The following is a 16,386-nucleotide window of genomic DNA, read 5'->3' on the forward strand; positions in this document are numbered from 1 at the left end:
AATTCAGCAAGCTGCAGAGCTCAACAAGGTGAAGACAAAAGTGAAATTTGAAGACGCTTGAATCAAGAAGGCGATTTAGAACCACGAAATCACCGAGCAATTAATTGGAGATCAGTCAAGCGCAAGGACGACTACGAGCGACATCATCAGTCACGTATATCCCACTCTAGTCTTTTCTATCTCCGATCAAAGAGCAAGATAAGTGATTTCTTTTGTTTTATATCTCATACACTTGGTATCTTTATTTTACAGAAAAGAGTGATATATTCCATTCAAAACAAATCATACAACAGGTGGGAGAGAAAGTACTCTATCCCTAGCCTCAACAATATGGCAAAAGAGCCATGGAGGTGGTCTATGGTATCTTTATTTTTCCTCCGCTCCACTTAATTTGTATTTATCGCATTATCATGGCGCATCAGCCACAACCACCTACACTCCAAGAGCAGTTAGACGCACTTCAGGCACAGTTGGCCAATGAGCGTGAACATAAGGAGAGATTGGAAAAGAAAATCAATGGCAAGAAAAGAAAGCGACTTTCATCTGACGATTAGGCATCCGACGATGATTCCGACGATGATACTATTATCAAGACAATCAAAGCCACACTGAGAGCACAAAATTCGAGGAAGAACAGTAAGATAAGTAGAAAAGCTTTCTCATTTCAAAATTTCGATGGAAAGAAAGAAGCACGCACTGTCTTGTCTTGGATCAGTCAGCTAGATGATTATTTTTCAGGGGAGAAATTATCTGAAAAAGACAAGATTAAATGTGCTGCAAATCATTTAGTAGAGAGTGCTGCACTTTGATGGAACATCACTAAGCACAGTAAAAGGCGACCAAAATCTTGAAAATCTTTTCAAAAGCTCATCAAGAGGGATTTTCTTCCCTCACATTTCAAAGCAAAAGCTAGACAACAATGGGATACTTTCAAGCAATTCGATAAGGAAACGATCTCCACATATATTGATAGATTCTGGCAAACGTTGATCCAATTACAGTCCTTAGAGAAAGTTAATGAGCGAGATCAACGCATGAAGTATGTGGTAGGTCTAAAGTCTAAGTTGAGAGCCGAGATTAACATGTTTCATCCTCGCTCACTGAGCTCTGCAATTTCTCTTGCAATGAATTGTGAAAGAAAGAATGGGATCCCAAAAGAAGGGAAAGATTCAAAACGGCATGTATCCTTCCATAAAAAAAGGAGATTTGATAAAAAGCCCTTCTTTAAATCTAAAAATGGTTTTGTTCCACAGAAGCCAGATTCTTCTTCGAAGCCGAGCAGTGGAAATTTTCCAAAGAAAGAAATAAGGTGTTTCAAGTGCAACAAGGTGGGACATATAGCCACTGAGTGTCCCGAAAGAAAGAAGACCCCAACAACAAAAGTGCACATGATTGACGACGAAGCAACCAAGCAAGAGAGGTAAGTATAATTGTCATGCTCTTCTAAAAATGAAAGATTTCATTAATGGCAAAGACGTTATTCTGCATGACGATGGTAGTACACATGATTTTATTTCAGAAAGAACCTTAGCAAAGCTAAACCTAGAGTCTTTCCCATCTAACTATAAGGTCAAAGCTGCTTTTACCAAAACAAAGTACAATTGCACTAGAGAAGTCAAGAATCTTGAAATTTCAATCAAACCCTACAAGGATACACGAGACTTTCTAGTGGCACCCCTACAGGGAGTGGACATCATCTTAGGAATGCCATGGAGGCATCAATAGAATCCTAAGATAGATTAGGATTCACATCAGATGTGGATTAAGAAGGACAGACAAGAAATATGTCTGAAAAGCTCAATGAAACCTGAGATCAGTCCTTTACTCAACCACACACAAGCCAAAAGAGCAATTAGGAAACATGAGAAGACATATCTGATTTTGGTAAATACGGTAACGGCTACTCAGCCAAACACTAAGCCTACCCACCAAAAGTTTCTTTCTCAATTTTTTGATTGTTTCTTAGAGGATTTGCCGCCTGGACTACCATGTTCCCGACCTGAAGATGTGGATTAAGAAGGACAGACAAGAAATATGTCTGAAAAGCTCAATGAAACCTGAGATCAGTCCTTTACTCAACCACACACAAGCCAAAAGAGCAATTAGGAAACATGAGAAGACATATCTCATTTTGGTAAATACGGTAACGGCTACTCAGCCAAACACTAAGCCTACCCACCAAAAGTTTCTTTCTCAATTTTTTGATTGTTTCTTAGAGGATTTGCCGCCTGGACTACCATGTTCCCGACCTGAAGATCATAGGATAGAAATCTTACTGGGCAATACTCCACCTTGCAAAGCTCCTTATAGAGTCAATCGGCTAGAACAAAAGGAAATTCAAAAGCAAGTGGAGGAACTGATAGAGAGAGGATTGATAGGACCCAACAGTTCTCCTTATGGAGCACCTGTCTTATTAGTCAAAAAGAAAAATGGAACCTATCGAATGTGCATAGACTATCGTGCACTAAACAAAATCACAATAAAGAACAAATATCCAATCCCTAGGATTAATGATCTTTTGGATAAATTGAAAGGGACCAAGGTCTTCAGTAAGATAGATCTCAAATCCGGCTATCATCAAGTTCATATGGTAGAAGAGGATATATACAAGACTGCCTTTAGAACTCAAACGAGACATTATGAGTTCCTAGTTATGCCTTTTGGGCTAACTAATGCTCCAGCTACTTTTAGTAGAATGATGAACCGAATCTTTCTTAAACACGAAGATTGTGTGGTAGTATTCTTCGATGATATTTTGGTGTTTAGCAAAGACATTGAGGAGCATAAGGAACATCTGAAGCTAGTCTTTTCACTCTTAAAAGAAAATTAATTGTACATAAATCCTGAAAAGAGCAGTTTCTTTCAAGATCGGATAGAGTATTTGGGTCACATTGTATCCGCCGATAGGATTCGAGTAGATCCAAAGAAGATTGAGTGCATAGTCACATGGCCTAAACCCCGAGATATACATGAATTAAGATCATTCTTGGGATTGTGTAGCTTTTATAGAAAGTTCGTCAAAAATTTCGCATACATTACACATTCATTGACAGACCTTCTTAGAAAAGCTAAGCATTTCTTATGGACTGAGCGTCAAGAATCTTTTACAGCTTTGGAAGAAGCTCTCACACAAGCTCATGTGTTGCAACTACCCGATTTCTCTAGACCATTCTTTGTAGTTGTAACCGATGCTAGTGGATATGGAACTGGAGCCGTGCTTATGCAAGATGAACATCCAATTGCATATGAGAGCCAAAAATTAAAACCAACGGAATGCAATTATAGCACATATGATAAAGAATTAACCACTATTGTGCATGCCTTACGAATGTGGAAATATTATTTGATGGAATCTGAGTTTCTTATCAAAACCGATCAGCAAAGTATCAAGCATTTGTTGACTCAGCCACTTATATCCGATAGGCATATCAAGTGGGCATCATTTATACAAAGTTTTCAGCCCATGATTCGGTATCAACCTGAAAAAGAAAGTGTAGTCGCTGATGCTCTTAGCAGAAAGCCAAGTAGAGACCCAGCCTTTCGAAGGTATGAAGAATTCTTATCAAGGGGATCCAGACTTTTCCGATATATGGAACAAATTGAAGAATAATAATTGGAATCCTATGTTGGCTATTCATGCAATGATGGATACCTCTTTTATCAAAAGAAATTATGCATCACCCGACCCTTTAGACAAATTGTATCAAGAGTTACAAAGGAAAGACCCCAAGATTTCTAATGCCTCTGCCTATTCCTACGCAACCTTGGGAACAAATATCCATGGATTTCATAATAGGTTTTCCTACTACAACGAATCAAAATGATATGATTTGGACGATAGTAGATCGCTTTAGTAAGCAAGCTTATTTCATCCCAAGTAAGAAGACTTTAACAGCTCAGCAAGCTACGCATTTATTCATCAAGTATATCTTTGTTCATCATGGCTTGCCAAAGATTATAGTGTCTGATCGAGATTCGAAGTTTTGCAATAATTTTCAAACTGCATTATTTCATAATCTAGGCACCAAGTTAGATTTCTCATCAGCTTTTCATCCAGAATCGAATGGACAAACTGAAGTTACAAACAATACTATTCTGGATATGATAAGAGCTTATGCGAAAAGTCAACCAAAGACTTGGGACAAATACATTCATCTCTTACAGTTTGCTTATAATAATACTCCTCATTCTACAACTGGAAGAGCACCCTTTGAGATTATCTATGGGAAGGTTTTACCTATTCCTATTACACGATTGACCCATAGGGTGGAGGCAGCAGATGCATTTACCCATGACTATCAAAATATTCTCAAAGCGGTTCGAGAAGCCATTGCAATCGCTCAAGAGAAGTACACAAAACAAGCTAATAAGAAACAAAAACACATGCCTTTTAAAGAAGGTGATTACATACTTCTTCGGATTGAGAAAAGAAGATTGAAGAGTGTTGAGAAATGGCCAGTAATCAAGATGTCCCCACGTTTTTATGAACCATTCAAGGTGATTCAAAAAATCAATGATCTAGCTTATAGGCTTGAATTACCTGATAATTGAAAAATACATAATGCATATCGGCCTCTTAAAGCCCTTCAAAGGACCTTTACCTATTCATCCTGTCTATGAAGAGACCCTATTGATTGTTGATGAAGAAGAAATTTTAAAACCTGAGGCTTTATTAATCATCAACAAACCTCGACCCGAAAAGGAAATGTCTATACTAAATACTTGCTCAAATTTAACAACCATCCGAGAGACGATGCTCAGTGGATGCCTGAACGGTTCTTTCGAACTTTTCCACACCTCCTAAGTTCCTATAATCAAACACGCAACTGAGGTCAGTTGCAATCCAAGCAAGAGGGATGTTACGAAAATTATATTTCTGGTATATCTTACTTTGGACATCATTATTTTAGTCGAGTGTGACTATGGCAAAGTACTCCATAGGAGCGCACCGAACGCGACGGGGGTCCTAGTGAATACTTTGTGTGATTAGTTGGGAACGCTTGACTAGCTTGTGTTTTGCCATGCTAGATGGTCGGTATTGTGGGTGATTCCATGTTAATACTGATGTCCCTAGTGTTATTGGTATTGTGCTTGATTATTGTGCTTTGAGTGCAGTTATGTTGGGATCGATTGATTCGGTGATTCGTTCAATCGATTGTTAATAACTAATGTAATTGGCGGCTTAAGAAGGTAATGGAACTCATAGCGAGGATTGGAGTTAGTGCGAGGATACTGATCGAGGTGTCGCACAACGCATTATATATGGACATGGGCCAATTTTGTATTTGCTTTATTATTGCAAGTTTGACCAATATATTTTATAATGGACATAATTCATTTTTTGGCCCTAAGAAAGCTATGTAAAGCAAATCCCTCATTTTTTGATGAGAGGGATAATTTTGGCTCCTTGGTGCTTTTATGAAATATCATAAATACTCTAGATGAGGAAGCGTGAGCGACTCATCTAGGGGGGGAGATTGTACCCAGTCTACTGTCGTTCTCGTGGTGTGAGTGTGCTCTTCTTCTCCAATTGATTAAGTGGTGACTTTGTGTGTGAAAAGAAATCCCCTTTTTGGTTTCAGTATGGGACACTAGGCTGGTCAAGATCTAGTTGGGAGTTCGTGCCAGTAGCTCATCTCGTGGCTCGGAGGGAACATCTCCTGATTCAGGATCGCATCTCGTAGATGTCATAGTTGGGTGGTAAGCAGCCTGCTTAGATTCCTCACATTTGGTGTGTTCTTGTATTTGCATGCAGATCAGAGGTTTCAGAAGTGCTAGGGTCGTGTCAATTGGTATCAGAGCCAGCTCATGAGGTAGGAGTCGCTGCCCCATGATAAAATTTGCTTATAATAGTACAAGGCATTCAAGTACTGGTTACAATCCTTTTACGCTTATGTACAGGTTTCAACTTAAGTCACCAATTATGGTTAAGGGAATTCGAAATGTTGCAGTTTGCCAAGGAGTCTATTAGAAGTGCCTAAGATCGGGACAGATTTTATGCTAATAGACATCGTTCACCCAGAGAGTACTCTGAAGGGACGATGGTATATTTACGTATTCACAAGGAATCCAAGAGCCTAAGTACTAGTTTGGTTCTGAAATTACCCCCCAGATACTGTGATCCGTTCAAGATTATTAAAAGAATTGGACCAGCTGCATATAAACTAGAATTGCCTCCTGATGTTAAAGTATATCCATTGTTTCATATTAGTAGACTGAAAGAGTTGCTGGATGCGGATGATCAACTTATTTCTCCTCAAGAAATAATAGAAGTTACAGATTGGCTTTTATTCCACATGAACTTGAGAGTATTCTTGAATTTCGTGAAAGACATATTCGTAATAGAACTATTACGGAATACAAGATCAAGTGGAAAGATCATGTTGAGGAGGATGCAACATGGGAGACATTACCTAACCTCGAGAGGTCATTCTCGAGTTTTTTAGCGAACTCAAGAGCGAGTTCTTAGAGGAGGGAAAGTATGTCATGTGCATGGATTGGTATCTGACGTGTACTGGGCTAGGTGGGCTTAATTCTCAGATTGAGTGGCAAGGGTACGAACCAGATAGGGATCTCCAATATATTTGGCGCATTGGGCCTGTGTCTATATAAAGAACCCAGAAATTCAATTCTCGATGAGCCGATGGAAGCAAGTCTGGTTTCCAGGCACTAGCTCTGATCCTGGATTGAGTCACGGACGCACGCTTGCATCTTAGCGTAACCCAAGGCCCAGCAACAAATCCGAGGCCTCTAGGTGCCACCTGGTGGTATGGGACACCAAGCTGGTCAAGATCTGGTTGGGACTTCGTGCCAGTAGCTTAGCTCATGGCTCGGAGGGAACATCTTTGATTCGTCAGGATCGCATCCCGTAGATGTCATGGTTGGGTGAGGAGCAGCCTGCTCAGATTTCTCACGCTTGGTGTGTTCTTGTGTTTGCGTGCAGATCAGAGGTTTCAAGAGTGCTGGTGTCGTGTCATGTTTGCCTCGAGGTTTGTTCACAAGGAGGTGTTGGAGGTGGTGGCCTTCACCCCTTAATTGTGCGTGGAAAGATGGTTAAGGCAAGGGGGGCAATCGCTTGATGACACATGGCATGTGTGGGAATTAATCCCGTAAGCATTGGTGCCCCCTTTGACACATCCCCAGCACTCCTGAAACCTCTGATCTGCAAGCAAACACAAGAACACACCAACGTGAGGAAATTGAGCAGGCTGCTCACCACCCAACCATGACATCTACGAGATGTGATCCCGAATCATGAGATGTCCCCTCCGAGCCACGAGCTGAGCTACTGGCACGAACTCCCAACCAGATCCTAACCAGCCTGGTGTCCCATACCACCAGGTGGCGCTATGAAGCCTGGGATCTGTTGTTGGGCCTTGGGCTACGCTATGATGCAGGCGCGCGTCCGCGACTCAATCCAGGATCAGACCTAGCACCTGGGAACGAAACTTGCTCCCATTGGCTCTCTGAGAACTGAACCTCTGGGCCCCTTATATAGACTCGGGCCCCAAGCGCCAAAAATAGCGAAGACCTCTAACTAGTTCATACCCTTGCCACTCAACCCAAGAATCAAGCCTGCCTAGCTCTAAGCCTCCCCAGGCTATCTGAGCTAGTCTTGTGTACAGTCTTGGGTACACGTCGGATACCAATCCGTGCACATGACATACTTCCCCTTCTCTAAGAACTCACTCCTGAGTTCGTTAAAAAACCCGGGAATATCTTCTGGAGGTTCTGTAATGTCTCCCATGTTGCATCCTCCTCAACACAATCCTTCCACTTGATCTTGTATCCCGTGATAGTTCTATTACGAATCTGTCTTTCACGAAATTCAAGAATACACTCAGGTTTGTGTGGAATAAAAGTCAAATCTGTAACTTCTATTATTTCTTGAGGAGAAACAAGTTGATCATCCGCACCCAATACTTCTTTCAGTCTCTCCTTGGCAAACTACAACATTTCCTGCATGTCTTGCAAGAAGGTCTTTGCCACACCATTTTGGATTCCCTTTAACCCAACCATAACTTGTGACTTAGGTTGAAACCCGTACATAAGCATAAAAGGACTGTAACCAGTACTCGAATGCTTTGCACTGTTATAAGCAAATTCTATCATAGGTAGATAATCTTCCCATGAAGACTGTCTCTTAGAAACATATGCCCGAAGCATATCTTCAACCAATTGGTTGACCTTCTCTGTACTGCCATCGGATTGTGCATGATCTGAGGAACTCATACTTAGAGTAGTTTCTAACTTCTCAAAAGCAAGTGTCTAAAAGTTACTTGTAAACTTCGAGTTCCTGTCATTGACTACGTCAGAGGACAAACCATACAGCTTAAACAAGTCGTCCACAAACTCGTGGACCAGTTGAACAGCTGAAATAGCTGTTCTAGTAGGTAAGAATCGAGCCATTTTTGTCAGATGGTCGACTATGACCCAAATGGAGTCATGACCCTAGCGCGTTCGAGGCAAACCAGTAATAAAATCCATGGAAATACTTTCCCATTTATTACCTGGAATTTGCAATGGCTGTAATAAACCCACGCTTCTAAGGCGTTCTGCCTTAGTAACCTGACAAACCCAACAACCTACCACATAGTTTTCAATAAATGCACGCATCTTAGGCCAATGAAAGATATGCTTCACAAGAGACAGAGTCCGATGTATACCCGGATGTCCAGCACTAGGAGCATCATGACACTCCCAGAGAATCTTCAAAAGAAGTTCCAGAACATCTGCACACAAATCTTTCCATTCCGAAACAGCAAGCCGTTTGTAATCATCCACTGACCTCCCGCCGCCTGTACCGTAGAGGGCAGAATCCGTGAGTCTTGGTCAACCATGGAGCTCCCATCATGGACTTTCTGCCAATAAGAACTGAAATGACTATCAGTTGCGCAAAGCCCTCTCAAGGATTGAAATAGGTCTGAGGATATTTCCGTAAATGACATAGCATTTACAAACTTGACTCGACTTAAGGCATCCGCCACACTATTCAACGAACCCTTTCGATAACGTATTTCAAAATCAAAATCTTGCATTAATTCTGCCCATCTAGCCTTGCGTCCCCTCAATTCAAAGCCATCACACACATACTTGATTGACTGATGATCGGTCAATACAAGAAACTTCGAACCATACAAGTAGTCTCTCCAAACCTTCAGTGCATACACTACTGCATAGAGTTCCTTTTCTAGTGTGGGCCAACGATATTGGGTGTCTAGCTTCTTACTCTCAAAAGCTACAGGTATTTCAAAATCAAAATCTTGCATTAATTCTGCCCATCTAGCCTTGCGTCCCCTCAATTCAAAGCCATCACACACATACTTGATTGACTGATGATCGGTCAATACAAGAAACTTCGAACCATACAAGTAGTCTCTCCAAACCTTCAGTGCATACACTACTGCATAGAGTTCCTTTTCTAGTGTGGGCCAACGATATTGGGTGTCTAGCTTCTTACTCTCAAAAGCTACAGGTCTGCCCTCTTGGAATAGAGCTGCCCCAATCGCAAAATCACTCGCATCGGCCTCTAAAACATAAGACCGGGTAGGATCGGGTAATGCAAGAATAGGTGCTTCCTTGATAGTTAACTTCAAGGTTTCAAAAGCCTTGTTCAATGCATCATTCCAAGAGATCGGCTGGGTAGACCTGCATCCACGACCTTTCAATATGTTTGTCAGGGGTGCCATGATGTGTGAAGAATCACGCACAAACTTCCGTAGAAATACCATAAATCCTAGGAAAGAATGAAGTGATCAATGCTAATACCTTTAGAAGAAATCTTGTGTCCTAAGTAAATGATCTCCTTCATAAAGAAGTCACATTTACTCATCTTGGCATAGAGCTTATGCTGTCTTAGAATAACTAAGACAATCCGGAGATGTCTTATGTGATCTTCTAGCGTTCGGCTATATACCAAGATGTCATCTAAGAACACTACAACGAATTTGCCCAGAAAATCTCGAAACAAATCGTTCATCATTTGCTAGAAGGTAGCAGGAGCATTGGTCAAACCAAAAGGTAATACAAGAAACTCGTAGTGGCCATACCTAGTTCGGAATGCGGTTCTATCTATGTGTTTAGCATAGATACGGATTTGGTGATAACCCATATGCAAATCAATCTTAGTGAAATACTTCACTCCGACCAAACGGTCTATTAAATCATCGGAACGAGGTAGAGGGTATCGATTCTTAATTGTCACTTTATTCAATCGTTTATAATCTATACACATTCTCCACGTAGAATCTTTCTTCTTTCTTAAGAGGACAGGTGCTCCCCAAGGTGATTTACTTGGGCGAATATAGCCCATATTCAAGTAATCCTGTAGCTGTGAAGCTAACTCATCCTCCTCAAGCTGGCTCATCCTATAAGGTGGAACACTAATAGGTTGAGCCCCAGGTACTAAGTCTATGCGATGATCTACTGCCCGTTCTGGAGGTAAACCTTCCGGCAGTTGAGCAGGGAATACATCCAGGAAATCATCTAACAACGTTCTCAATTCACGGTGTTCAAACACACTTAAATCATTCTTGTTATTAACAGAGACAACAAATGAAGAAAGCGGAATCAAAACACACTGATAGACATCATAATGAGAAGTGTTTAATATATTCCGAAGCTGCATCGCAGATACAATAGGTCCCTGAGAAGAGGGAATATTATCACACTGAATACAAAATTGGGTGTACTTATCCAAAAAAGAAAGAGTATGTTCCTTCCATCCAATCCGAATATCGTGGGTTTTAAACCACTCTATTTCGATTAACAAGTCCACGTGCTCCAAGTGCATGACATGGCACGTAAGAGCCGCTATGTATTCTTGAATCCGGATAGAAAGCGCTTCAATCTTGCAATCCCAAAACTGCTTCCCAGCTGGAAGCTGCACCTCATAGGTGTGATCGCTAGGTATCGTGGACAGCCCCATCTTCTGCACAAGTTTGTAATTAACAAAGTTGTGAGAGCTGGCCGGGACAAAGAGAATGTGAACTCTTTAGTCCCTAACTTCTCCATAAACTTAGAAAAGATCATGGGAACCAAATAACGAAATATTAAAAGTGCAATTACAAGAAAGTGGACAGGCAATGACATTTATAGAAATACATGTCATCAAAAGTTGATTAGCTCCCTTAGCTTTGATACCCAAACCCGCCTGGAGCTTTAATCCCGACGCTTGCTTCTGATTCTTGCGCTTAGGACAATCATTCCTAGTGTGGCCCCGCTCCTCGCAGATGAAGCAACGTCCCTCTTTCTTTAGCTTCAAGGTGCAAAGAAAACGGGCACGACCATTCTTTGCCTGAGTATTTATTGGAGGCGTTGTCTATAGACTTCGACTCCCCGGTACCAGTGGTAGACTAGAAGAACTTCCTCTTGTTCTTCCCACCCGTGTCAGTCACTGTGGTTCCCTTTGCACTGGCCATGGTATCATCATAAATGCGCGCGTAATTCATGGCCTCTTGCAACGTGGTACACTTGTTGTTCTTGATTTGTAACTTGTAGGACTCAGGCAAACCATCCACAAAGAAACCTAACAAGGTCACTGGATCCATCTTTGTAGCTCTGGTCTGCAAATCCCGAAACCTCTGAAGATAAACCTCAAAAGTCAAATTCAGCTTGGACATATCGAGGGCTTTGAGCTTGCCTACGATATCGTAATCTTCCTCCTTCAGAAACTCTTTCCTGAAGACCCCTTCGAATTCGTTCCATGTTGCAGGCTTGGGTTGGAGTTCCTTCCACCACAATAAAGCCTTTCCTGACAAAAAGCTAGCTGCAAGTTGTATTTTCTCGTCATCTGGATAAGGGTGAAACTACAAGTGTACTTGCCACTTGTGCAACCAAGTGTCAACAACCTCCTTGATACAAGACTTCTGATCTCCGGAAAAAGGATCTGGAGTGATGTTCGGACCTAACACTGAAGCCATGGCATCCACATGCGTGAGCGCCTGAACAGTGCTAGTCAAAAGTGAGAGTGTAGTCTGAATCCCTTGGAGTTGCTGTGTCAACCCTGTTTGATTCGTGTTAACTTGCTCAAACTTTCCATCAAGAGCAGTGGTGAATTCACTGAAGGCTTTTTTCGTAATCAGATCATCGTAGAGACCCTGGTCATCCTCCACATGGTAGTTCAAATCCTGGTCTGCCATCGCAAGCTCAGGGTCTACAGAATCAGCCATGACTGAAATCTGATCTGAAAAGAAGATAGGCTAGAGAAGAGAAACAAGCAAGTGACCTCGGAGCTAGGAGGTAGAAACAAAGTGGAAGCTGGCCAAGAAGGAGGCGATGGAAGAAGGGAAAGCTGGTCGATGAAGAAGGTAAGCTGGCTGAGCTGAGCTGATGATTCAGCTCAGATTCTGGAACCTAGGACTCCGCTTCTGGCTGTCCGTACGAAGGATTGTAGCAGGCCGTACAAGTATTCTGGCTCCCGGGCGTGAAGGTGTAGAGGGGCTGGAATTCTGCGCAATCTACAGGCTATGGGAGAAGGCAATTTGGCCGAACTTATAGCGGGAGAGCAGGCTTTTAGTAAAGCCCTGCTTTTCCAAAAGCTCACCCTCCAAAGACGGAGGGGTAGCACTTTTTTAAGCCCCCAGGCCCCCCCGAAAAGCAGCTGACCCAAATTGCGATCTATCCCTATCCCTATCCTATTGCGCACCTTCCTACGCTCCCCTTCTACCTGCCATCACAACCCCTGAGCAGCCAGCCGACATGCAGGATCCCCTTGGGTTCGCCCCAACTTTACGCTCTCTCCTGACTCCCTTCTGACGCCTCTACCTGGACCCCACTACTTCCTCCTAACTACACACCTCTCCCTCTCTCTCAACCTGTCACTTCTTGCAACAAAATCACCCTACACTCTCTCTCTCCTTCCTTCTTTCCCTAAATCTTAACCACTTCCCAAAACCCGATGAACCAAACAAACACTTGCAGGGTTTGAGCACGAATTTCGAAATTAGGGCATACCTAGAGAAAGAATCGTCCAAAATTCTCGCAACAGAAGTTCCTACCTCAGGAGTTGGCTCTGATACCAACTAACAACGTCCCCAGCACTCCTGAAACCTCTGATCTGCAAGCAAACACAAGAACACACCAACGTGAGGAAATTGAGCAGGCTGCTCACCACCCAACTATGACATCTACGAGATGTGATCCCGAATCATGAGATGTCCCCTCCGAGCCACGAGCTGAGCTATTGGCACGAACTCCCAACCAGATCCTAACCAGCCTAGTGTCCCATACCACCAGGTGACCGCTGGGATCTGCTGTTGGGCCTTGGGCTATGCTATGATGCAGGCGCGCGTCCGCGACTCGACCTAGCACCTGGGAACGAAACTTGCTTCCATTGGCTCTCTGAAACTGAACCTCTGGGCCCCTTATATAGACTCGGGCCCCAAGCGCCAAAAATAGCGAAGACCTCTAACTAGTTTGTACCCTTGCCACTCAACCCAAGAATCAAGCCTGCCTAGCTCTAAGTCTCCCCAGGCTACCTAAGCTAGTCTTGTGTACAGTCTTGGGTACACATCGGATACCAATCCGTGCACATGACACCCTTGGGGGCCTTGGATATAAAAGGCTTATTTAACCCTCCTCTCTCATCCCTCCCGGGACCGTTTGGGGAGGGAGGGGAGGAATGACATGGCTAGGAGGTGGGGGATTGGGACCCCCCACACTCTGCATCACCTTTGACATGTGACAGCCATGCAGGGCTGCCAATAATGAGTCCTCACTTTAGTCTTGATAAAGTTTCTCCAAAACCACAAAGACAGAGCTTCCTTTGGAAGCAAGAGACATTGCTCTTCTAGCTTGCATGCCCGCTCTCGAAACTCCTTGTGTCCTTGTTGATGATTTCTCTACCGACTCTTGATGCTGCGTAGCCTCTTCCTCTTCTCTCTTCTTGTACTTTCACTTTCTTCTAGATTGGAAACGACGAGTGTGACGAAGCACACTTGTAAAGGCGTTGGAAGTTTGGCGCCTTGCAACAATGACTGAGTCTATATATGACCCAAGATTGTGATAGAGGTTAAGATTGGCGAGCAAGGTGTAAATCGATCAAATATACTTACAGCCTGCTAAAAGTGTCTACAACTCTCTCATACAAGCTTTCCTCAAAATACAATGTCTTTCCATATTTGCTGTCCAAAGGAACTGACATATACATTTTGACTGCAAATACCAAAAATGATAAATAATATAACATAGAAAAGAAATAGCGTGCAGTGAGCTGAGGCCTTCTACTAATGTCTATGTCTTGACCCCAATTCCAAGGAAACAGCAGCCAACCAACACCTTTTATCTCATTGCCTCAATCTCAAGGATTCCTCAACTATCCATTTATAGAGACAAGTCATCTATACTATTCTTTAAGAAGACAAGTCATCTATACTATTCTTTAAGGAGAGGATCCACGTGAAGGATTTATGGAGGTTCGGGACATGCAAAAGGCAACTTCGTGGGAGGTTCGAACATACACCGAGGTTCAGAGGAGTGCCATGGAAGGTTCTGGAGGTTTTGTGCCATTAGATCATGAGCGTGCCGTTACATTGTGACATGTGGCGACGATGCGAGCCTGGCACGAGCGGGAGTCAATCCTCGAATAGAAAATATGGGCCAATAAGAGGATTACCAAAAAGCGAGCAAGGAAAAGTGAGCGAACCAAAAAAAGCGAGCAAGAAAAAGTGAGCGAGCCAAAAAACAATCAAAACAAAACAATATTATATTGACAAATCCTTATTTAAGCAACTATCTAAGTTCTTCAAAAGTCCATGAGAGAGTTGGACCTATGTCATTGCCAAGGCATCATAAGGAAAGATGCATCCTATCTTCGCTCACTTTTACTCATTCAATTTTTTGCAATCCTCCATAATCAAGTTCTCTCTCTCTCCACCAACATAAGTGAGATCACCAATGAAATCTTCCACAAGTCAAAAGTTTCATAGGACTTCTTGAATGGAATAGTCCGCATTACATGCATGTGCAAATGCTTGGTTTTTGAAACTCTATTCACTCTTGAAACAAAACCCATGTTTTTTTGTTTGCAAAATAACCCTCCCTAATGAATCACTCTTACGCCCCACCAATCCAACAAAATCTAAAAAGTAAGTACATCCCTTTCTTTAAAATGAAATCAGTTCCAAAACAAATCAATCTTTGCTTATAGAAATCAATGGTAAAGCCAAAATAGACAACATATTGACATGGTCCCTATTGGGTAAACTTTCCTCTAGATCCAATGCAAGAAATCAGCTAATGGTTTATTAAATTCACATTTTGATGCATGGAGTGTTACTCAGCACGTTAACGTTAATGCGCTCCCTCTTTTGGCCCAAAAGATGAGGATTTCGACGTCCTGTATCTTTTGATTTACAAATCCAAATGGGGTCATGTCACATATCAAAACGAATGGCAAGGCATGATTTAGATGATTATCATGACCTTTTGCACCATTTAGTAAAACTCCATGCATCAAAATGTGAATTTAATGGAATTTTTGCTAGTTTCTTCCACCAGATTTAAAGCAAGGCCGCTCGTAATAGGAGCATGTTAGAAATCTATCTATATATTGGGACCAAAACAATCAAATGTTTTCTATGCAAGTTCTTGTGATGAAAATATATAGAACATTTTTACCAAGGTAGACTTTCAATAACATATTATGATCATGTTCGATGTTGAAGTTTTAATTGAGTGATGCACTTCAACTATATACTACTTCATGGTAGCCAAAGCATTTCTATGCAAGCTCATCTCATGAGAATAAATAACACTATCACTACTGTAGACTTACAAGCTTATGTTATAATCATCTTCAAAATTATGGTGATACTATAAAGTTTTATTAACGATCAGTACATACATATAGTGAGGTTATGTTTTTCTCAAGTGATACACTTCAACTATATAGTACTTGTTGTTGATAGCCAAATTATTTCTATTTAAGCTCATCTCATAGAATATAGAACACTATTACTAATGTGCACTTGTAATATTATGTTATAATCATGTTCAATGTTGAGGAAGCACTATAAATCTTTATTAATGATGAGTACATACATACAATGAGATTATGTGTTAATAGCTCAACCATTTCTACACCATTAGTAGCCCAACCATTTCTACACCATTGATCTAGGGCGGGAGGATGACATGTGGCAAAAAAGAGAGCAATACAAGAGAACGGCAGAGGACAGAGCGTCGACGGAGTACACATGGCGACGCAACGCCGGACAGACTGCGCAACATAACGTGACACCCGTCGATGGTGACGTGGTGCAAGGTAGAGCAGTAGCAGTCTACTGATTGCACGGGTCTCGGACCCCGACCCACTACCACTCGGACCTCGGTCCACTACCACATGGCGCAAGGCCATGATGGCGTGCCACATGGTGCAGGGCTGTG

At 42.1% G+C, this 16,386-nt stretch overlaps 1 protein-coding gene and 1 pseudogene across 1 annotated transcript in view; both read right to left on the reverse strand.

Annotated features, from left to right (window-relative positions):
- LOC147893530 (ABC transporter C family member 8-like) overlaps positions 1-16,386 on the reverse strand; it is a 39,249-nt gene that overhangs the window by 11,073 nt on the left and 11,790 nt on the right. The gene's annotated exons all lie outside the window — the stretch shown is intronic.
- On the reverse strand, positions 11,355-12,170 carry LOC147893531 (uncharacterized; annotated as a pseudogene).

The sequence above is a fragment of the Dipteris shenzhenensis genome, chromosome 15 (assembly GCF_047967505.1).
Source record: "Dipteris shenzhenensis isolate YYH24624 ecotype China chromosome 15, Dip_SZ_1.0, whole genome shotgun sequence".
Classification (NCBI taxonomy): domain Eukaryota; kingdom Viridiplantae; phylum Streptophyta; class Polypodiopsida; order Gleicheniales; family Dipteridaceae; genus Dipteris; species Dipteris shenzhenensis.